Genomic DNA, 24,326 nt, shown 5'->3' on the forward strand with positions numbered 1-24,326 from the left:
TCAAGTTAAAAACTACAGCGGTAAGAATTTCAATTAATTTCAGTTCTGCTTCCTTGCAAATCTGAAGTGGCTTTCTTTATCTGTGCAGAGTAAAGCAGCTAATATGATCTGGCTGTCTCTGTTGGATCGCACACACAATGCAGGCGACACGCGGGGCGTGAATGACACCCGACTGCCATCGGACGCAGGCTTCTGCGGGACGCCAGCTGTAGTGCTGATATGCTCTCCTCACGCTTAGCTCAGCGTAAGAAGGGCTCGAAGCATCTTCAGCCATGATCCTAGTAAAGACCGACTTCTCGGTGGCCGAAATTGAGTTGGCACGCTTTAAATTCGCTTCATCCGGGCCAAAGCATTATCTGGTTCAGTCACGAAGCCAGTTTGTGGATTTTCTCCACTTTAAGGCCTTCTTAGTCGCGTCCAATGGGAACGATCGTGCAAAATCCCGCCACCGATCCGGCCAGCATGTGAAGGAATGGACTTATGATAAATAATATGAGTGGAAATCATCTGGACTTGTGACAAATGAGCTTTTGCTCATCCAGAACGGTGTTTTATTAGCTAATGGAGCGGCGTATGGATTAAAGGTCCAGTCCTGCGGTGCTGCTCACTTGCATATTGATGAATTTGTCGGTGTTCTTACTCATATTGTAGCATATGGCTTTATGATGGAGTGGTGCGTTGGTTCGTACTGGAGCGTTTCCCTTTGTGCCGTCGTTCTACATTTCAGATGATTTCTTGCAGCGTTTAATATGACCGGTGAGGATATTCACCGTCTGATGGTTGGAACACGAGTGTTGAGATGATGTGAAGACGCCCGAGAGCTGAATTCAGAGTTACCTGTGCTTTTCATTATTAAACGCAGAGAAATTAAGGTGATAAAACTGAGGAATAAAATAATGTTGAATGTAATTCATCTCTCTGGTAGAAATAAATGATGGAAATATAACGTTCAAACATGAGTCTTTCTGCAGTGAAGTTTGGAAGACTGCTGTCGGAAATGTGCTGGCCAGTACTTACACTTATTCATTTTAATAACAATTAACAATTCTTCAATCAAGTCATATACTTCATTACTTTGACTAAAATAGTTCGATCTATCCATCTATCTATCTATCTATCTATCTATCTATCTATCTATCTATCTATCTATCTATCTATCTATCTATCTATCTATCTATCTATCTATCTATCTATCTATCTATCTATCTATCCATCCATACATCCATACATCCATCCATACATCCATACATCTTTTATCTATTTGTCTGTTGTTTTGATCTATCCATCCATCTCTTTTTTACCCATCCATCCATCCGTTTGTTTGTCTATCATCCATCATCCTTTATCTATTCATCTGTTTTTATCTATCAATCCATCCGTTGCTTTTATCCATTCCTCCAGCATCCATACATCCATCTTTTATCTATCCATCTATCCATCTGTTGTTTTTTATCCATCTATCCATCTGTTGTTTTTCTATCCATCCATCTGTCCGTTGCTTATCTATCCATCCATTTTTTTATATCATCCATCCTTCCATCCATCTTTTATCTATCATCCATTATCCGTTGTTTTTATCCATCCATCCATCCATCTTTTATCCATCCATCCATCCTTCTAATTTTTTATCTCTCATCCATTTTTTATCTATCTATCCATCCATCCATCCATTTTTTTCTCTATCATCTATTCATCCGTCCATCCATCATTTATCTATCCATCATCCATCCGTTGTTTTTATCCACCCATCCATCCTTCCATTTTTTTATTTCTCCATCCATCTTTTTATCTATCTATCCATCATCTATCATCCATCTTTTATCTATCTATCTATCCATCAGTTGTTTTTTATCCATCAATCCATCTATCATCCATCTTTTTTCTATCCATCCATCAGTTCGTTGTTTTTATCTATCCATCTAATTTTTTTTCTATCATCCATCCATCTATCCGTCATCCATCCATATTTTTCTCTATCATTCATTCATCCATCCATCCATCTTTTATCTATCATCCATCATTCGTTGTTTTTATCCATCCATCCATCTTTTATCTATCCATCTATCCATCCTTCCATTTTTTCTCTCCATCCATCTTTTTATCTATCCATCCATCCATTTTTTCTCTATCATCCATTCATTCGTCCATCCATCTTTTATCTATCCATCATCCATACGTTTTTTTCTCCATTATTCATCCATCCATCTGTCAATCCATCTTTTATCTATCCATCCATCTATTTTTATATATCCGTCCATCTTTTTATCTATCATCCATACGTTGTTTTTTCTCTATCAGTTATCCATCCATCTTTTATCTATCCATCCATTCATCCGTTGTTTTTTTTATCCATCCATCCATTCATCCATCCATTTTTTATCTGTCCATCCATCTTTTTATCTATATATCTATCCATCCATCCATCCATTGTTTTTTTATCCATCCATCCATTTATTTATCTGTCCATCCATCTTTTTAACTATATATCTATCCATCCATCCATACGTTGTTTTTTTTATCTACACATCCAGCCATCGTTTTATCCTTTAGTCTTTTCAGGTGTCTATCATTCTATCTATCAATCAGTCTGTTGTTCTGTCTGTCTATCAAATGGTGTGTCTATAAAAAAAGTTTTTGCAAACTTTCAGGCAAGGCTGTGTCATGCCAGCATTCATAGTTTATCTTGAGCCTTGCTTTTCCAGATAAAAATGACAGTTTTATGAATTTCAATTAATTTTAGTTCTACTCCCTTGCAAATATGAATCGCTAGTCTTTATCCAATTTTCTTCAATTCAAATACCTATTTATACGAGTATGTTTATGTGCATTGAACAGAGACTTTAATCGCAGCTCATCCGATCAGAATGTGGTCACATAACGCTTCACAAAAACTCTTTAAAGTGTGTGATGATGAATCCATCCAGGTCTTCATTACCACCTTCTAATTGTTCAAAGTAAAACATTGTGCATTCAGCGATAGCAGAGACCGTGGGGACTGTGCTGTGTCTTTAGATCCGAGATATCCATTCAACATTTCTGTTTGGTTAATTATACGTCCGTAGTGCAAATAAAAGCGCTGCAGTAATGGAAAATTATTCGTTTGCATTGTAATGCAGATGCTCAAGGCGACTCGTCTTTAAACTGAATTCTTTGTCTCCACAAAAGTGCCAGCGTCCCATCGATCTTACGCAGAGGAAAATAAATAGCGAGGCCGCCGCAACTCTCCATTTTAGTTGTTTTGACAGAGACGACATGCAGGAAAACATGTCTTTTTAATGGAATGGGTTTATCTTGCTGTGCGTTTGCAGCACTCTCTGCCTGAGTGCACTTCGACTGTATTGGATTATTGGAGAGGAGAGACACGTGTGTGTGTGTGTGTGTGTGTGTGTGTGTGTGTGTGTGTGTGTGTGTGTGTGTGTGTGTGTGTGTGTGTGTGTGTGTGTGTGTGAGGTAAGACTCTGAATATTAGCCTCAGTAATGGCAGGTATTATTGTCTGTCTGCAGCTGTATTCCCACCTGTCTCTCTTCACCAGAGACGCAGCTAATTGATAAGCACGATAAACACATTTACAATTCTGATGGCAAAAGGCCAGTGTCTCATTTCCATAAAAGTGCAAGAAAAGAAAACATCTGGCGCAACTGTAGATGGCGATGAAATCTGATGGAATATTATTTAATAATAATGCAAACTATCCATTCTCCTGTAAATGCAAACAAGGTTTGGGTTAGCGGTCAGCACACGGCTGAGAAAGAACACGAGGGGTTTAGTTGTGTGAGTGAAATAGAGATAAGAACTTGGTAAAGTCTAAGGAATAGTCTTCAGATTTATTCGTGCAGACTTCATCTGTCAGTCATCATTGGAGTACGGTTATTATTGTTTACAAAAACTAGTCCATTTTTAATTGGATGTAACTTTCTATCAACACTAAATGAAGATGCATTCCCTTGAGCTTTAGACTTTAGATGGCAGGTTTCCTCAAATCTTGCCCTGGAGGGCCAGTGTGCTGCAGAGTTTAGCTCCAACCCTGATCAAACTCTGGGTTTTTCAAGCTGTGATTTTCTAATGATCCTGAAGACATTGATTAACATGCGGAAGTGTGTTTAATTGGGGTTAGAGCTAAACTCTGCAGGAAAGTGGATCTTGTGGGCCTAAAATTGAGGATCTCTGCTATACTGTATAGTGTATCCTGTAAATCAGGGGAGCTAAACCCTGTTCCTGGAGATCTACCTTCCTGCAGAGTTCAGCTCCAGCCCTGATCAAACACACCTGAACCTGAAGAAGCACTTGATAATTACAGACAGGTGTGCTTGATCAAAGTTGGAACCAGTGTTGTTTTCGTCAACGATGACGAAATCATTTCGTTGACGCCACTTTTTTCCATGACGAAAACGAGACGATGACGAGATAAAAATGGCTCGTTGATGACTAAAACATGACGAGACGTGTGTGAGTTTTCGTTGACGAGAATAGACGAAAATGTTAGTGGGTGGTCCGTCAGACGTTTAAAATGCATGCCAATTAAAACCGAAAAAAGTACCTGCCGCTATGGCAAGCCGTTTTAGCATTAAATGCTCTTTGCCATACTAGTATGGCAAGCCGTTTTAGCATTACATCCTTGTTTGTCTTTTATGTTTTAAAACATTCCTTCATTATTGTAATTATTGGCAGGGCTCTGAACCGGTTTAAGGAACGAAAACGAAAAACGAAAACAAATGACATTAAACAGGAACAGGAACAAAAACGAAAACAAAATCAATTTTAATCGTTCTGAACAGAAACAGAAACAGAAATTCCAAATTAACCGGTTAATAACGGTATTTTTATCGTTCTCTTTATTATATCAATTTGGCAGACTAAAAACATGAATTCAAATTGTGTGCGCAAATGCAACGGTGACGCATACACCGTGAAATGCCCGCGAAGCAGACGTCATAAGCAGAGCCCTTTCTGATGCGACGAGCACCTGCTGTTTCATGTGCAAAGGTATGTTTAGGTTTAAGTTATTGTAGCCTAATTAAAACTTGTAGTTAAAATTGTCTATTGTTTTTAGTTCTCTTTTGTTTGAGTGAAAATAGCCTATAATAGGCTATGCATATTAGGTAAGGAATAATTAAGTCAACAGGTTTTTATCGCAGATTAAGCCGTGTGGTCAGAATGTGAAGCGGATGGTCTTGAAGGGGCTTATTTCGGTATAGTATTATCAAACAAGAAAATTGTTTAAAAAAAATTATTAGCTCATTTGTAACGCGTTTCCAGGCACGGCCGTAGCCAGCTATGAGGTCACCGAGGTCCGGCCCTTGGTCATTTTTGTATATTCAAAAATAAAATGCCAAGCTCTCTGAATGATTATTAAGCCGTTTAAACCACCTCATATCGCATGAGTGTTTGCAATTCATGTTGATGCGAGAAGCTAGCGCAGTGAACGGGGCTTGAGAGCGCGTTGAGTGAGAGAGCGTGTGCAGCCTCCGTTTGTTGCCAGATCCACCTATTATACGTGTATTTTTCCAATTTAGTGTGACACTTTGGGACGTTTATAAAGTGGAAAGTTGAACGTTAGTGTTACTGATATATTAATCTTGTTTAAAAAACACAAGCTTTGAACTTATTTCGGATATCTTTTTCTCTCTTTTTGTAATTGCTTGTTTTTCGTAGCAATATCTGGCAACATTGTACTTTCATAAAATAAAATCTTCTGACGCTAGGCTATATGTAGTGCATTTGAGGGTGTTAATATAGCACAATTTTTTTAACACCTTACTTCGGACCGCGCTAATTTTCAAACCCTGGTTGTGAACTCGTTTACTTTCGGTTTTAAAGACAAGAAGTTCAAATGACACGAACACGGAATTTGGTTTAATCATTTGTAAACATAATGCCAAACATGTTATTAAAAGGCACACTATCTATCTATCTATCTATCTATCTATCTATCTATCTATCTATCTATCTATCTATCTATCTATCTATCTATCTATCTATCTATCTATCTATCTATCTATCTATCTATCTATCTATCTATCGTGCTGTGCAATAAAATAACGTTATTAACCGGTATTTTTTCTAGAAAACCGTTCTCGGAACGTATTGTTCTAATGAGGAACGCAAGAACAGAAACGTTATAATATCGATTCTGCTCGGAGTGAACCGAATGGATTTTTTTTCCGTTTTTAAGCCCTGATTATTGGTAAAAAAAAATAGTCGATCCGGAAGCTCACATTGTGTTGAATTAGCCTATAGATCTGCTATTTTCAGAACTTATAAGTGACACTACCCAACAGCAAAATACTTACTGACCTACATTAATTTGTTAAAAGACTACTTTTTCCCCTTTTTTTGACTAAAACTAGACTAAAACCTTTTTGACTTTTCGTCGACTAAAACTAGACTAAAACCTTCTTGACTTTTCGTCGACTAAAATTGGACTAAAACTATCACATATAGAAGTGACTAAAATTTGACTAAAACTAATAACCATTTTAGTCCAAAAGACTAAGACTAAGACTAAATCTAAGATGGTTGTCAAAAACAACACTGGTTGGAACTAAACTCTGCAGGAAGGTAGATCTCCAGGAACAGGGTTGGGCAGCCATGCTAAACAAATTAAAGTTTGTCTAGACAGTCTTTGTTGGCTTGAAAAAGCTTAGCCAGTTTATTTTAAAAAGTAGTTTAAAAAGCTTGAAGTATAAGTAGATTTAATAGCTTTAATAGGTTTGAAATGGTTAAATGGTAACCATGAAATGGTTTAAATAGGTTAAATGGTTAAAGTTTGAAGTTTGAAGCAGTTTTAAGAATTTAGAAGAAAAGTAGATTTAGCTGCTTAAGATGTGGTTGTAATTTTAAAGTAGTTTTAAAAGCTTGATGTTTGAAAGTTTAGAGTTTGAGATAGTTTTTATAGTTTGAAGTTTGGATGTTTTAAGTAGTTTTAAAAGTAAAAGTTATTTTTAGAAGTAAACTGAATAGCTTTAAGTTTGAAGGTTTTAAGATTAAAATAGTTTGAAAAGTTTGATGTTTTAGGTTTGAGGTAGATTTAATACTTTAATACTAATTAAGTCTTAAATCTTAAAGATTTAAGGTTTTAAGTTTAAATAGTTTAAAATGTGAAGGGTTTAAGATTGAAGTAGTTTAAGAGTTTTATTTTAAGTACTTTTAAGAGCTTAAAGTTTGAAGGTTTTAAGTTTAAAATTGTTTTAAAAAATTGACATTTGAAAGTTTGGGGTTTTAAGTAGATTTAGTAGTATGAAATTTTTATGTTTTAAGTGAATTTTCTAAATTCTAAAGGTTTCAAGTTATGCTGCGTTCACACCAAACGCGAATATGCGTCTGGCGCGAGTGATTTCAATGTTAAGTCAATGGTAAGACGCGTCTACGCGCGTCTGGAGTTCTTGCGGCGCGAATTTGCGTTTAGCGCGGCGCGGTAGACGCGAATTCGCCTCATTCGCGCGTCTAGTTCGCGCGAATGGCGCGAATTGAGCGTCTGGCGCGTTACGCGCGATACGCGCGAATTGTGCTTTTTGTGCATCACGCGTTTGACGCAAATTCGCGTCTGCCGCCCGAGTTGAAAAATCTGAACTTCTGCGTCAATTCGCGCCGCGTTAACCAATCAGGAGCCTGCTTGATGCAGTGGCGGCAGGCCCGCCCGGAGTCTCATTCAAATATGAAACATGAATACTAAATGCCGAGTGCGGTTCTAATGCACAACAAAGCAAGTGTTTTATATGACACATATTAATTTTGTATTGAATGCTATTTATTCCATATCTAAATCTTAATTATATGAATCATTATTATAGTGTAGTGTGTCTACACTATAATAACAGAACAATAATAACTATAATAGTGTATACTTTAGTGTGTCTGGACAGTGTTGTGTGAGGAAAATAAAGAAATCACAGGACAGGTTAAATACTCTTGGAGGCTGGCTCCATTTATCATCAAAACAAAAATAAATAACAGATTTTACAGTAATAACCTGAACAAAAAAATGGCACAGACCTATAGAATTATTATACATCAAAAGAGGAATGACATAAACGAGTAGTTCACTTTTAAAATGAAAATTCTGTCATCATATACTGCTCCAACGCACAGAAGGAAGTTCCACCGCTCCTGAAATCCCCTCGCTCCGATGCGGGAAAGCAGGTCATCGAACTGGGCGCGGGACAGGCGGAAGTACCGCTGAAAGCGGCCGTCATCCAGGCGCAGCTCCTGGAGCAAGTGATGAAACTCGCCGAACTGGGTTCGCCTCCGAAGGGTCTGATGGACCCAAATACGGCGACGATGATCCCTACGCCGCTGTTCTCCTCTCCAAAGCAAATACAGAGCGGTGACTCTCTCGATAAATGACCGATCAACAACAGAATCTTGTAAAAAGATGGCCGCCAACGGGGTTTGAAACTTTCGCCTCTGACGCGCGTGACGCGCGTAAATTTCGCTTCAAACTTTTGTTTTTACGCGCGTCGATTTCGCTCTTGACGCGCGAATGAACACAAAGTGGTCACGCGAATAACTAGGCGCGGCAGGCGCGAATTTAGACGCATATTCGCGTTTGGTGTGAACGCAGCATTAGAAGTAGTTTTAAAAGCTTTAAGTCTGAACCATTTTTGAAAAGTAAGTGAATTTAATCATTTAAATTAATTTAATAATTTTTATTAATTTATAATATTAATATTATATATTTTTTTAATTTAAGTACTTTTAAGAGCTTAGAAAGTTTGAAAAAAAATTTTTATTAGTTTGAAGGTTTAAATTTATGAAGTAGGTTTAAAATCTTGAAGATTGAATGTTTTAAGTTTAAATAGTTTGAAATTTGTAGGTTTAAAGTAGTTCTAAAAGATGTAAGTCTGAAGGTTGTAGTAGTTTTTTTTTTAATTTGAACTGTTTTAGGATTAAAGTAAACTGAATATCTTGAAATGTAAAGGTTAAAAAAAGTTGTAAAGTTTTAGGTGGTTTTAAAAGCTTGACGTTTAGTGTAGTGTAGTTTTTTTAAGACTAACATGGATTTAAAAGCTTACCCCTGGTTTCACAGACAAGGCTTAAACCTAGTCCTAGACTAAAATGTAAGTCTGAGCTGTTTCAACTGAAAGAAACTTGCACTGACTGATCCAAAAATTTATCAGTGCCTTTGTTTTGTCTCAAGATGCACACCAGTAATGTTTATTTTCTAAGCACATTTATAAAAAATTACTTAAATGTCCTAATTGAACTACGGCCTAATCCTGGCTTAGTCTAAGTCCTGTCTGTGAAACCGGGCCCTTATGTTTAAAGGATTTAAGTAAAAAAGTTTTAAAAGCTTACATTTAAAGTAGACTGCATGCTTTTTTTTTTTTTTTAGTAAACTGGACACCAAATTTGTTACAAACAATGTTAGGGTTACTCCCTAAAAAATACAATATTGCGTTACTCCCTAAAAAAGTAACTAATTGTGTTCCTTCGTTACATTTTGTGCAAAGTAATGTTACACTGTACATTACTTTTGCATTACTTTTTCTCACCTGGTCTGGGCTTGCTAAAAAAGAATAAATGAATAACAATAACACTAATTTAAGCCAAAAAAAATGTGATGTTTAACTAAAGTCAGTTTTTAGGTAATGTGCATTACTTATTTAGAGTAAGTCAGATATTTTGTTTGATTGATTGATAGATAGATAGATAGATAGATAGATAGATAGATAGATAGATAGATAGATAGATAGATAGATAGATAGATAGATAGATAGATGTCTTCATTGAGTTCATTTGCTGTTAAGGCCACATTACTGCACCAGCGAAACGCTGCGTGATGCATGTTGTTCTTCTAACTGTTTACTGTGGCGCAGTGTTGGAATGTGACACAGCCCACACGGTTTCCAAGGATACAGTTCTCGAGAAAAGAGGCGATAACAAACCTCCATCTGTTCCGCTGTATTCATCACACATGCCCACGACCCATTTCCCCCAAAACTTCATCTGCCAACTCGCAGTTCATTAGTGAATACTGCAAGCATCAGTTAAAACTTCTCCACACCGCTACATTGTGCTGCATCATTAATCATTGTCTCTTCCAGAGCGCTCGGCTACTTCCTGCCAGAGATCATCAGAAACCCGCTGGACTATTTTACCACTACAATCCTCATTATTCAGGGGCTGGGAACCCAAATGCCACAGTGAAATGCTTTCCTTAAAGCTCTGATTAATACCCGTCCTGTACCGAGTCCTGCCACAGACCTGCTAATAGATCATCTTAGAATAACTGCAGGTGGGCGACTGTTACCAGCACTTACACGCGCATTAAGCCATATAAACTGGAGAACAAATATCAAATGTCCAATATTTAGTCTCAAAATATAACTACATTATCACCCAGCTTTTTATATAAACTTGGATATATATTACAGCCAACTTTATTTGGATACATTCAATATACTCACTTAAAGCAATGTATACTACATGCATTTTGTAAAATGCATTGTATTATAGCCAACTTTCTATGTAGATGTACTATGTAGAAAATCTCAACTGAAATTTTTTAATTAATTTGAAAAAGTTTAAAGGTTTTAATTTTAAGTAGATTTAATAACTTGATGTTTGAAAGGTTTTAAGTTTAAAATTGTTTTAAATGTTTTGAAATGTTGCGCTTTGAACTTTATAAATTAAAGTTTCAAGGTTTAAAAGTTTGAGTAGTTTTAAGAATTAAATGAATTTATTAGCTTGGAATTTGAAGGTTTAACATAGTTTTAAAAGAGTCTGAAGGTTGTAATCTTAAGGAGTGTAAAAAGCTAAAAAATTTTAAGTAGTTTTTATTGTTTTAAATTTTAAGTAGTTTTAAAACTTGAAGTTTAAGCAGTTTTAAGTTTGAATTAAATGGCTTTTAAGTTTCAAATAGTTAAAGAACTTAAAAATGTGAAGGTTTTGTGTTTTAAGTAGATTTAATCATTTGAAATGTTGCATGATTTGAGTGAATTTTATAAATTAAAGTTTTTAAGTTTTAAAAGATTGAAGTTTGAAGAATTCATTATTAATAATTAAATTAATTTAAAAAAAATGAATTTGAAGGTTTAAAATAGTTTTAAAAGAGTCTGAAGATTGTAATTTTAAGTAGTGTAAAAAGCTTGACATTTTAAGGTTTTAATTTTTAAGTAGATTTTATAGTTTGAAGCTTTTACATTTTAAGTAGTTTAAAAAGACTAAAGCAGCTTAAAATTGAAGTAAAATTAATATATTGAAGTTTGAATGTTTTAAGTAGTTTTAAGGTTGAAGTAAACTAAAGAGCTTTAAGTTTGAAAGTTTTCAATTTCAAATAGTTTAAAAAGCGTGATGATTTCAGTTTGAAGTCGTTTAAAAAGTCAGAAGTCTCAAGGTTTTAATTTAAGTACTTTTAGGAGCTTAAAGTTTGGAAAAAAGTTTTGGCACAGTTTAAAGGTTTTACGTTTAAAATAGTTCAAAAAATTGAAATTCTAAGGTTTTGTGTTCAAGTAGATTTAATCTCTTGAAATGTTGAATGTTTTGATTGAGTTTTATAAATTAAAGTTTTAAATTAAAGTTTTAAAAGATTGATTTGAACCATTTTAATAATTAAATTAATGTATAGCTTGAAGTTTGAAGTAAATTGAATATCTTTAAGTTTAAAGGTTTTAAATTTCAAATAGTCTAAAAAGCATGATGTTTTTAAGTTTTAGTTAGATTTAATAGTTTAATATGCGAAGGTTTTTAGTTTGAAGTAGTTTTAAAAGCTAGAAGTCTCATCCCTGGTTTCACAGACATGATTTAAGCCTAATCCTAGACTAAAATGTAAACCTGAACTGTTTCAACTGAAAGAAACTTGCCCTGACTGATCTTAAAATATATCAGTGCCTCTGTTTTGTCTCAAGATGCACACCAGTAATGTTTTTTCTAAGGCACATTTATAAAAAATTACTTAAATGTCTTAATTTAACTATGGCCTAATCCTGGTTTAGGCTAAACCCTGTCTATGAAACCAGGCCTCAATGTTTTAATTTAAGTACTTAAAAAAAAAAGCTTGACATTTGAAGGTTTTGTGTTTTAGTTAATTTTATAAATTACAGTTATAAAGTTTTACGTTTAAGTTTTAAAAGGTTGAAGTTCGAACCATTTTAAGAATTAAATGAATTTAATAGCTCAAAATTCGAAGGTTTTTAAAACATGAAAGTCTGAAGGTTGTCATTTTAAGTAGTTTAAAAAGCTTGACGTTTGAATGTTTTAAGTTTAGTGTAAATTTTTTAAGACTGAAGTGGATTTAAAAGCTTGATGTTTGAAGGATTTAAGAAGTCTTAAAATTTGGAGTTTGAAGCGGTTTTAAGATTGAAATAAATTGAATAGCTTTAAGTTTGAAGGTTTTAAATTTCAAATAGTTTAAAAAGCATGATGTTGTAAGTTTGAAGTAGATTTAATAGTTTAATATGTGAAGGTTTTCCAAAGATAAGAAAGATCTAAAGATGAGCATTTATCTGAAATAAAAAGATTTTGTAACATTCTACACTATAGCATTCAAAAGCTTGGAGTTAGTATAATTTTATTTAATTTTTTATTTTTGGGGGAAAGAAGTGATAGAAATGAATACTTCTATTTAGCAAGGAAGCTTTAAATTGATCAAAAGTGATGATAAAGACAGTTATAACGTTGCAAAAGATTTCTATTTCAAATAAATGCTGTTCTTCTAATCTTTCTATTCACCAAAAAGACCTGAAAAAAATCTACTCAGCTGTTTTCAACATTGTTTTTGAGCAGCAAATCAGAATATTAGAATGATTTCTGAAGGATCATGTGACTGGAGTAATGATGCTAAAAAAACAGCTTTGATCACAGGAATAAATTACATTTTAAAATATATTCAAATAGAAAACAGTTTTTTTAAATAGTAAAAATATTTCAAAATTTTACCGTTTTTTGCTGTGCTTTGGATCAAATAAATGCAGGCTTGGTGAGCAGAAAAGTCTTCTTTAAAAAACATTAAAAATCTTACTGTTCAAAAACGTTTGACTGGTAGTGAATATACTATGCATAAAATCTATTCTGCATGATTTTTTAAAAATGGATATATAAAATAAAATAAAATGCAACTTAAATTATCTCACACATATTTTATAATGTTGGATATATATTTCATTTTACCTTATTTGCATACATTCAGTAAAATTATATATACTAAATAGCAAATCTCAAATCCAGCTTCATACACATAAAGCACAATTATGTAAAGTGATGTACACTACTCAGCAAATCTCAACTGCTTGATTTTTTTAAATCATAGCAAAATGCAACTATATAAAAAGTTTTGTGATCATATAAAGTTGGATATATGTAGTATTTGCATAAATACTGTACACTTACATAAAGCGATAAATACTATATAGTCTATATACAATCTCTAATGCCTGATTTTTAAATACATGTTTTAAAAAAAATTATATCAGCCAGCTCTTTATGTAACGTTGAATATATATTATAGTCAACTTTTATTTGTATTCATACTGTCTACTTGCGTAAAACAGTATCTATATAAGCAAATCTATATTATTGCACAGCTTTTTATTTGAAGTTGAATATATATTACAACCAACTTTATTAAATCTAAGTATTTAAATTTAAATGTGTATTATACATACCGCATACTTGCATAATGCAATGTATAGTATATAGCAAATCCTGATCACCTTAATTTTTTTTTTTTTTTTTTTTTTTTTTTTGCATAATGTAACTATATTACAGTCGTGGCCAAAAGTTTTGAGAATTACATAAATATTGGAAATGGGAAAAGTTGCTGCTTAAGTTTTTATAATAGCAATTTGCATACACTCCAGAATGTTATGAAGAGTGATCAGATGAATTGCATAGTCCTTCTTTGCCATGAAAATTAACTTAATCCCGAAAAGAACTTTCCACTGCATTGTTAAGAAGGCTTCAGGGCGTCCAAGAAAGTCCAGCAAGCGCCAGGATGGTCTCCTAAAGAGGATTGAGCTGCGGGATCGAAGTGCCACCAGTGCAGAGCTTGCTCAGGAATGGCAGCAGGCAGGTGTGAGCGCATCTGAACGCACAGTGAGGCCAAGACTTTTGGAAGATGGCCTGGTGTCAAGAAGGGCAGCAAAGAAGCCACTTCTCTCAAAAAAAAAAAAACATCAGGGACAGATTGATCTTCTGCAAAAAGTATGGCGAATGGACTGCTGAGGACTGGGGCAAAGTCATATTCTCCGATGAAGCCTCTTTCCGATTGTTTGAGGCATCTGGAAAAAGGCTTGTCCGGAGAAGAAAAGGTGAGCGCTACCATCAGTCCTGTGTCATGCCAACAGTAAAGCATCCTGAGACCATTCATGTGTGGGGTTGCTTCTCATCCAAGGGAGTGGGCTCACTCACAATTTTGCCCAAAAACACAGCCATGAATAAAGAATGGCACCAAAACACCCTCCAACAGAAACTTCTTCCAACAATCCAACAACAGATTGGTGAAGAACAATGCATTTTCCAGCACGATGGAGCACCGTGCCATAAGGCAAAAGTGATAACTAAGTGGCTCGGGGACCAAAACGTTGACATTTCGGGTCCATGGCCTGGAAACTCCCCAGATCTTAATCCCATTGAGAACTTGTGGTCAATCCTCAAGAGGCGGGTGGACAAACAAAAACCCACTAATTCTGACAAACAACAAGAAGTGATTATGAAAGAATGGGTTGCTATCAGTCAGGATTTGGCCCAGAAGTTGATTGAGAGCATGCCCAGTCGAATTGCAGAGGTCCTGAAAAAGAAGGGCCAACACTGCAAATACTGACTCTTTGCATAAATGTCATGTAATTGTCGATAAAAGCCTTTGAAACGTATGAAGTGCTTGTAATTATATTCCAGTACATCACAGAAACAACTGAAACAAAGATCTAAAAGCAGTTTAGCAGCAAACTTTGTGAAAACTAATATTTGTGTCATTCTCAAAACTTTTGGCCACGACTGTATATTAAATGTAAGGCATGAAGATATTTAGATATTATGAACATTACCATCATAATTTTCAATATGCATTGTAAAATATACAAACTTGTGCACTTCAAGTGTTTTTATCACAGTGTCAAGCTTATATAGCATGTTATGAATAGTCAAAATGAAAATTGTGATATTTGGGACAGTTGAATTTAATGTATCTGCTTTTGGTTGTGTGATCGTTTTGTCCCAGTAAAATATGTTTATTAATAGATTACGAGTTATAGAGCGCGTCATATATTCGCTGACCTTTTTGAGCTTGTTCTTCAGCCGCCTGCTTCTGTCTAAATTGATTCACTCCCACCGGGTCTCATTTGAGAGTTGATAAATCATATATGCTGGCGGTTTTAGATTGAGAACATGTGGCACGAGGTCTAATAGGAGCGAGGAATGATCTGATGTATGAGGACACAAACTGAACCGACGGAGGCAGGAGAGGCTTGTGTGGACAGAGGAACGTGTTCAATGTCTGATAAAGGCTGTATACACACAATAGATAAGAGAGAATGAGACTGTTAACTTGTTAAACACTGGAGAACTCAAAACATATGAGGACTGAATTGCTGCTAGTTCTGGGTTACGTGTAGTATAGGCAGTGCTGGATAGTAACTGATCACATGTAATCTAGATTACGTAATCAGATTACAAAAATGAAGTTCTTGTAATTGGATTACATTGCATTTTAAAAAACTCATAATTATACTACAGTTACTTTTTATTGATGACGTGATTACATAGTCTTCACACAATATCAGTAAATTATTCATTATGTATTGATCCTGCCTACTTCATATTCTTTCTCTGTTTATGATTTCATTAATTATTAGTTTTTTTAAATTAAATTAATGGCAGTTCCTTCATGAACCACAGTTTGGGAAACCTTGATGTAATGTTTAATAAACACAAAATGGAATATATATTTTTTTTTCTCTTTGTATTTTTGTATCAAGGTTATTTAAATCAATGTGATAAATGAATGAGGGTCAAAAGTCATCTAAAAGTAATCAAAAGGTCTGATTGTATTACATGCTGAAATGTAATAATTGATGTTTTAAATTGATTTAATAGCTTCAAGTTTGGAGCAGTTTTAAAAATGAAGGAAATTTGGTATCTAGTAGCTTAAAATTAGATTTAAGTAGTTTAAAAAGACTGAAGCAGTTTTAAAATTGAAGTAAAATGAATATCTTCAAGTTTGAAGGTTTAAGTTTCAAATAGTTTAAAAAGCTTGAAAATTGAAGGTTTAGTGTTTTAAAAAGATTTAATCATTTTAAATGTTGAATGTTTTAGTGATTTATTTTCATAAATTTTAGTTTTAAGGTGTTAAGTTTGAAAAGATTGATGTTTGAACCATTTTAAGAATTCATTTTATTTAATAGCTTGAAATTAGAAGGTTTAAAGTAATTTTAAAAGCTTGTAAGTCTGAAGGTTGTACTTTTAAGTAGTTTAAAAAGCTTGATGTTTGAAGGTTTTATTTTTTAAGTAGATTTTATAGTTCAAAGCTTTTAAGTTTTAATTAGTTTATAAGCAGCTTTAATATTGAAGTAAAATGAATATCTTGAAGTTTGAAGGTTTTAAGTGGTTGTAAAAGCTTGAAGTTTAGTGTAGGTTTTTAAAGACTGAAGTGGATTGAAGTTTGAAGCAGTTTTAAGATTGAAGTAAATTGAATAGCTTTAAGTTTGAAGGTTTTAAATGACAAATAGTTTAAAAAGTGTGATGTTTTCAGTTTTATAAGAGATTTAAAAGTCAGAAGTCTTAAGGTTTTAATTTAAGTACTTTTAGGAGCCTAAAGTTTGGAAAAAAAATTCTAAAAAGTTTGAAGGTTTAAAATAGTTTAAAAAGCTTAAAAATTGGAAGGTTTTGTTTTTGAAGTAGATTTAATCACTTGAAATGATGTATGTTTTGAGTAAGTTTTATTAATTAAAGTTTTGGTAATTGGAAGGTTTTTAAAAAATGGAAATCTGAAGGTTGTAATTTTAAGTAGTGTAAAAAGCTTGACGCTTAAATGTTTTAATTTTTAAGTAGATTTTATAGTTTGAAGCTTTTAAGTTTTAAGTAGTTTAAAAAGACAAGCCATTTTAAAATGGAATTAAAATGAATGAAGGTTTTAAGTTTCAAATAGTTGAAATTTGAAGGTTTTGTGTTTTTAAGAAGATTTAATAATTTGAAATGTTGAATGTTTTGAAGGAATTTTATAAATTAAAGTTTTTAAGATTAGGTTTTAAAAGATTGAAGTTTAAGCCATTTTAGGAATTAAATGAAAGTAATAGCTTGGAATTGGAAGGTTTAAAGTAGCTTTAAAAGAGCTTGGAAATTTTAAAAAGCTTGGCATTTGAAGGTTTTAATTTTTAAGTAGATTTTATAGTTTAAGTTTTTATGTTTTAAGTAGTTTAAATTGAATTTAGTATTTCAAAGCTTGAAATTTGAAGTAGACTGTAAGTTTGAAGTGGGTGCACCATTTTATAATTTTTATGATTTAATTATTAGCTTATTATGAAATTTAAAAAACCTGGCAGTTCCTTCATGAAACCCAGTTTGGGAAATCTTGATGTAATGTATTGTTTAATGGAATGATGTTAATTTGACATGAATTTTTATATCAATATTGTAGAAGATTATCCTATTTAAATCAATTAGATGAACAGGTTGCGTCAAAAGTAATCCAAAAGGAGTCCGAATATATTATATTACATGCTGAAATGTAATAGTCAGCGTTAAGCGTTTGTTGAAATGAGTAAACACTAACTATGAGCTCGATAGTACTCATAATAGTGGACTTGTATTGAAATGAAAATCTGTTTTGGGTTCATTTTACTGTTTCTCTCAGCTGATGGTGTGTGTTTGCTGGTGTAATGGTGTGGTGTTTGTGTCGAAACACAATCTGTTTCTTGTCTCAATCCAAACCTCGTGTCAGTGTGGAGCTGCTGGGTGACAGGTTGGTTCTTCAAGCTCAAATAAACATCCAGGAGATCAGAATCAAACCACAAAACCTGCTCATATGTTTCCACTGAAAGCTTGTTTTCAGTTGTCAGCATCTGCTGCTCTTTTGGGAAAGTGTGGTATGCTTTTCTAGCATATTTTGCATGGGTGTTATTTTATTTTATTTGTGATATCAGTATTTTCCTGCAATCCTGAAGTCGTTAGTCGCATGACATTTACATTTATTTTAGACTTCATTTGTAAATCTGTGCTATAAGTAGCAGAGCTCTTGTAATTGTCCTGTTGTGTTTGAGCGTTCCGCAGGCCGTCACGGTTCAGTCCTTCAGCTCCTCCGTTTCGTCATTATTCTAAAGCTGGTCATTATGCCAACCATCTGCTCCACATTCAGAGGCGAGATGCAGCTCTTGTCGTCTTTCTGCTGATGGCGTCTTATCAGTCGAGCCCTGGAGCCCGTCCAGAGAGACACACTTCAGGATTCAGCGCTCTCAGGAGCTTTGGACAGAAACTCTGCTGGAATCTTACAGCATGCGCAGTAATGCAGCAGACGCCGGGCTTTTTACGCCACTGATGAGGAACATAATGCATCGAGCTCTCCAGACAGTCTGTGTTTATCAGAGTCAGTATTGTTCATTAGTTCATATACAGTATGTTCACAATGCAGTTAAAAGAGTCCACTTCCAGAAAAAAAAAAAAGTTGCAGATAATTTACTCACCCCCTTGTCATCCAAGATACTCATGTCTTTCTTTCTTTAGTCGTAAGGATATTGTTTTTTGAGGAAGACATTTCAGGATTTCTCTCCATATAGTGGATTTCTATGGTGCCCGCGAGTTTGAACATCCAAAGTGCAGTTTTAAAACTTTTGAAAAAAGTTTGAAGCAGTTTTAAGATTGAAGTAAATTGAATAGCTTTAAGTGTCATATAGTTTGAAAAGCGTGATGTTTTAAGAGTGAAGTAGATTGTCAGAAGTCAGAAGTCGCAAGGTTTTAATTTAAGCATTTTCAAGAGCTTAAAGTTTGGAGTAACGTTTGAAGGTTCTAAGTTTAGGTAGATTTAATAACTTGAAGTTTAAAGGTTTTAAGTTTAAAATAGTTTAAAAAGCTGGAAATTTGAAAGTTTTGTGTTTTAAGTAGATTGAATCATTTGAAATGTTGAATGTTTTAAGTGAATTTTATTAATTTAAAGTTTTTAAGTTCAAAAGTTTTAAAAGATTGAAGTTTAAACCATTTTAATAATTAAATGAATTTAATAGCTTGAAATTGGATGTTTTTATGGTTTTAGCGTTATAGCGTTTAAAAAGCTTGACGTCTGAAGGTTTTAATTTGTTAGTAGATTTTACAGTTTGAAGCTTTTAAGTTTTAGGTAGTTTAAAAAGACAGAAGCCGTTTTAAAATGGAATGAATATCTTAAAGTTTGAAGGTTAAAACTTGAAGTTTAAAGCAATTTTAAGATTGAAGTAAATTGAATAGCTTTTAAGTTTGAAGGTTTTAAGTTTCAAATAGTTTAAAAAGCTGGAAATTTTAGGTAGATTTAATCAATTAAAATGTTGAATGTTTTGAGTGAATTTTATAAATTAAAGTTTCAGATTTTTAAGTTTAAGTTTTAAAAGATTAAAGTTTAAACCATTTCAAGAATTAAATTAATTTAATAGCTTGAAATTGGAAGGTTTAAAGTAATTTTAAAAGATGTAAGTCTGAAGGTTGTAATTTTAGGTCGTTTAAAAAGCTTGGCGTTTGAAGGTTTTCACTTGAAAAATGTTTGAAGCAGTTTTAAGATTGAAGTAAATTGAATAGCTTTAAGTTTGAAGGTTTTAAGTTTCACATAGTTTGAAAAGCGTGATGTTTTAAGTTTGAAGTAGATTTAAAAGTCAGAAGTCGCAAGGTTTTAATTTAAGTATTTGAAATGTTGAATGTTTTGAGTGAATTTTATTAATTTAAAGTTTTAAGGTTTTAAGTTTTACGATTTCAGGAATTAAATGAATTTAGTAGCTTGAAATTGGATGTTTTCACATAGTTTTAAAAGATGCAAGTCTGAAGGTTGTAATTTTAAGTCGTTTAAAAAGCTTGACGTCTGAAGGTTTTAATTTGTAAGTCGATTTTATAGTTGGAAGCTTTTAAGTTTTAAGTATTTTAAAAAGACTGAAGCTGTTTTGAAATGTAATTAATGAATATCTTAATTTAATTTAATTTAAGTAGTTTTAAAACTAAAAAGCAGTTTTAAGATTGAAGTAAATTGAATAGCTTTGAAGTTTGAAGATTTTAAGTTACAAATAGTTTTTAAAAGCTTGAGATTTGAAGGTTTTGTGTTTTAAGTAGATTTAATCACTTGAAATGTTAAATGTTTTGAGTGAATTTTATAAATTAAAGTTTCAAGTTTTTAAGTTTACGTTTTAAAAGATTGAAGTTTGAACCATTTTAAGAATTAAATGAATTGAATAGCTTGAAATTGGACGCTTTTTTGGTAGTTTAAAAAGCTTGACGTCTGAAGGTTTTAATTTGTAAGTAGATTTTATAGTTTGAAGTTTTTAAGTTTTAAGTAGTTTAAAAAGACTGAAGCTGTTTTAAAATGGAATTAATGAATATCTTAAAGTTTGAATGTTTTAAGTAGATTTAATCATTTGAAATGTTGAATGTTTTGAGTGAATTTTATAAATTAAAGTTTCAAGTTTTTAAGTTTAAGTTTTAAAAAAGAGTGAAGTTTGAACCATTTTAAGAATTAAATTAATTTAATAGCTTGAAATTGGAAGGTTTAAAGTCACTTTAAAAGATGTAAGTCTGAAGGTTGTAATTTGAATTAGTTTTAAAAGCTTGACGTTTATAGGTTTTATTTAAGTAGATTTTGTAGTTCGAAGATTTGGATGTTTTAAAAAGTTTAAAAAGACTGAAGCAGCTTTAAAATTGAAGTAAAATGACATCTTAAAGTTTGAAGGTTTTAAGTGGTTTTAAAAGTTTAGTGTAGGTTTTTTGAGACTGAAGTGGATTTAAAACCTTGATGTTTTAAGGATTTAAGTAGTTTTAAAACTTGAAGTTTGAAGCAGTTTTAAGGTTGAAGTAAATTGAATAGCTTTGAGTTTGAAGGGTTTAAATTTTAAAATAGTTTAAAAAGCGTGATGTTTTCAGTTTGAAGTAGTTTTAAAAGTCAGAACTAGAAGTTTAAGTCAGAAATTTACAGATAATGTACTCACTCCCTTGTCATCCAAGATACTCATGTCTGTCTTTCTTCAGTCATAAGGAAATAGTTTTTTAAGGAAAACATTTCAGGATCACTCTCCATATAGTGGACTTCTATGGTGCCAGTGAGTTTGAATGTCCAAAATGCATTTTAAATGCAGCTTCAATTGGATCTAAACAATCCCGGCCGGAAAAAAATAATAATAATTATCTAGTGAAACGAATGGTCATTTTAGAAACAAATTGACAATTTATATACTTTTTAACCTAAACTGTCCTTCAAGATAGTTAGGGTATGTGCAAAAACTCCCATCTCATTTTCTCCTCCAACTTCAGTCATCCTACATCGCTGCAGAAGTGCCGACCCAGTGTTTACAAAGTGAACGTGCAACGAAGATCAAACGTCTTTTACTAAAAAAGAGTACAACAGTAATGTAAGATGATTTTGAAGTTGGAGGAGAAAATGAGTGGAGTTTTTGACATACCCTAACTGGCTTGAACAGAGAGTGCATGTGCATCACAGAGCTAGACAAGACGAGCATTTGAGGTTAAAAAGTATACAAATTGTCATTTTTTATTTTGTATTTTTTTTTTTTAGAAAATAACCAATCGTTTGACTAGAAAAGACCCTTCTTCCTTGGCTGGGATCGTTTAAAGCCCTTTGAAGCTGCATTTAAACTGCTTTTTGGAAGTACAAACTCATGGGCACCATAAATGTCCACTATATGAGAACATAATTTATTTACAACTGAAGAAAGAAAGACATGAACATCTTGGATGACAAGGAGGTGAGTAAATTATCTGTAAATTTTTGTTCTTTTTATTATATGGACCAAAAATGCAAAGTTTCGAAATATACATTTTAAAAGTTATACCAACTTAATACATTTTTTAATTTTTAATTTTTTTTTCATAATTTGATCTTGTTCTGTTCACAGTGATAAGAGTCTTTTGGGACGCTAATGGTATGAAGTGCTGAAAAACTACTCACTAACTCATGCACTTTTTCATCTTTCTCTGTGATTATCCTAGAAATAAATCTAGTTACTACGCATATTTTTAGAGTAAAAATAACTATTCATTAGTTCATATACAGTATGTTCACACTGCAGTTAAAGGAGAAGTTCACTTCCAGAACAAAAATGTACAGATAATTTATTCACCCCCTTGTCATCCAAGATATTCACGTCTTTCTTTCTTCAGTCGTGAAGAAATAGTTTTTTTTTGAGGAAGACATTTCATTTCTCTCCATATAGTGGATTTCTTTGGTGCCTGTGAGTTTAAACGTCCAAAGTGCAGTTTAAATGCAGTTTCAAAGGGCTCTAAACGATCCCAGCCAAGGATAAAGGGTCTTATCTAGCGAAACGACCTGTCATTTTCTAAACAAATTGACAATGTGCATACTTTTTAACCTCAACTGTCCTTCAAGACAGTTAGGGTATGTGGAAAAACTCCCATCTCATTTTCTCCTCCAACTTCAAAATCGTCCTACATACCTACTAAATTATCTGTACATTTTTGTTCTGGAAGTGAACTTCTCATTTAAAGTGATAGTCCAGCGCAATATCATCATGTATTAATTTGAACAACATTGATGTTTTATTAAAATTTTGAAAATATACACAAAGTTATACCAACATAAAACATGATTTTTTCATTTTTCATAATTTGATCTTGTTTTGTTCTCAGTGATGACAGTGTTTTGGGACGCTAATGGTATGAAGTGCTGAAAATAATAAGGGCGTATGAGGCCACACAGTATATGACAAAACAGGTCATTCATACACATAACTCATGCACTTTTTCATCTTTCTCTGTGATTATCCTAGAAATAAATCTAGTAACTCCGCATATTTTTAGAGTAAAAATAACTATTACAGTAATGACAGTTGTGACCCTAGACCACAAAACCAGTCTTAAGTAGCGCGGGTATATTTGTAGCAATAGCCAACAATACGTTGTATAGTCCAAAATTAGCGCTTTTTTATGCCAAAAATCATTAGGGTATTAAGTAAAGATCATGTTCCATTAAGACATTTTATAAATATATCCAAATCTAATTTTTGATTAGTAATATGCATTGCTAAAAACTTCAGTTGGACAACTTTAAAGGCAAATTTCTCAATATTTAGATTTTTTTTTTTTTTTTTTTTTGCACCCTCAGATTCTACATTTTCAAATAGTTATATCTCAGCCAAATATTGTCCCATCCTAACATAACCATAAGTAAAGCTTATTTATTGAGCTTTCAGATGATGTACAGTCCAGTATAAATCTCATCTTATTGAATGGTTTTGTGGACCAAATTGGAAAATCCAGAATCTGAGGGTGCAAAACAATCAAAATACTGAGAAAATCGCCTTTAAAGTTGTCCAAATTAAGTTTTTAGTAGAAAATTTACAAAATATCTTCATGGAACATGATATTTTTGGTATAAAGGAAAATTTGATCATTTTGACCCACACTATGTTTTTTTTTTTTGGCTATTGCTACAAATATAGCCGTGCTACTTAAGACTGGTTTTGTGCTCCAGGGTCACATGTCATACTGTATGTTAAGTAAAATTTAATTGATATTTTTAAGTACGTAATTGATTAAAATGACAAATTACATTTAAAAGCTGCAAAACTACGAGATTTATCTTTGACTTGATCACTAAATGCTACTGATGAGATAATGTGACAACAATGTTTGCATACTGTTTCCTACAGTCTTAAAAATAAAATGCTTTAAAAGGTTCTTCACAGCGATGCCATAGAAGAACCATTTTTGGTTCCACAAAGAGCCATCTCTTTCTTACCTTTTTATAATCTGAAGAACCTTATATCGCCACAAAGAACCTTTTGTAAAACAGAAAGGTTCTTCAGATGTTAAAGGTTCTTTATGTTACCATTTGAGCAAAAAAGGTTCTTCTATGGCGTTGTGAAGCACCTTTTTTCTGTAAGTGTATACTATTTAGTTTAGTTTTGTTTTGTGAAATGTGGACCTGTACACGTTCTTGTGAGAAGCATCTCATGTATCTTACATAAACAGAAAGAGGGCTTTGCCATGATCAAAAGAATAAGTCTGATCAATTAATTTGAGAACAAAGAGATAAAAATCACTGCTGATATTTGTTCTGGTTCACTTGCAAACGGTGGTCAAGTGCATTGCATTGTGAGAAGCAGCATCACACATTGTGCACTTTTCAGAGGTTCAGTGTGAGTTTGGTTTGATTTGCACAGATCGAGCATGAGTTGCAGCATTAGTGTCGGTGCCG

Source organism: Garra rufa, chromosome 23 (assembly GCF_049309525.1).
Source record: "Garra rufa chromosome 23, GarRuf1.0, whole genome shotgun sequence".
Lineage (NCBI taxonomy): Eukaryota > Metazoa > Chordata > Actinopteri > Cypriniformes > Cyprinidae > Garra > Garra rufa.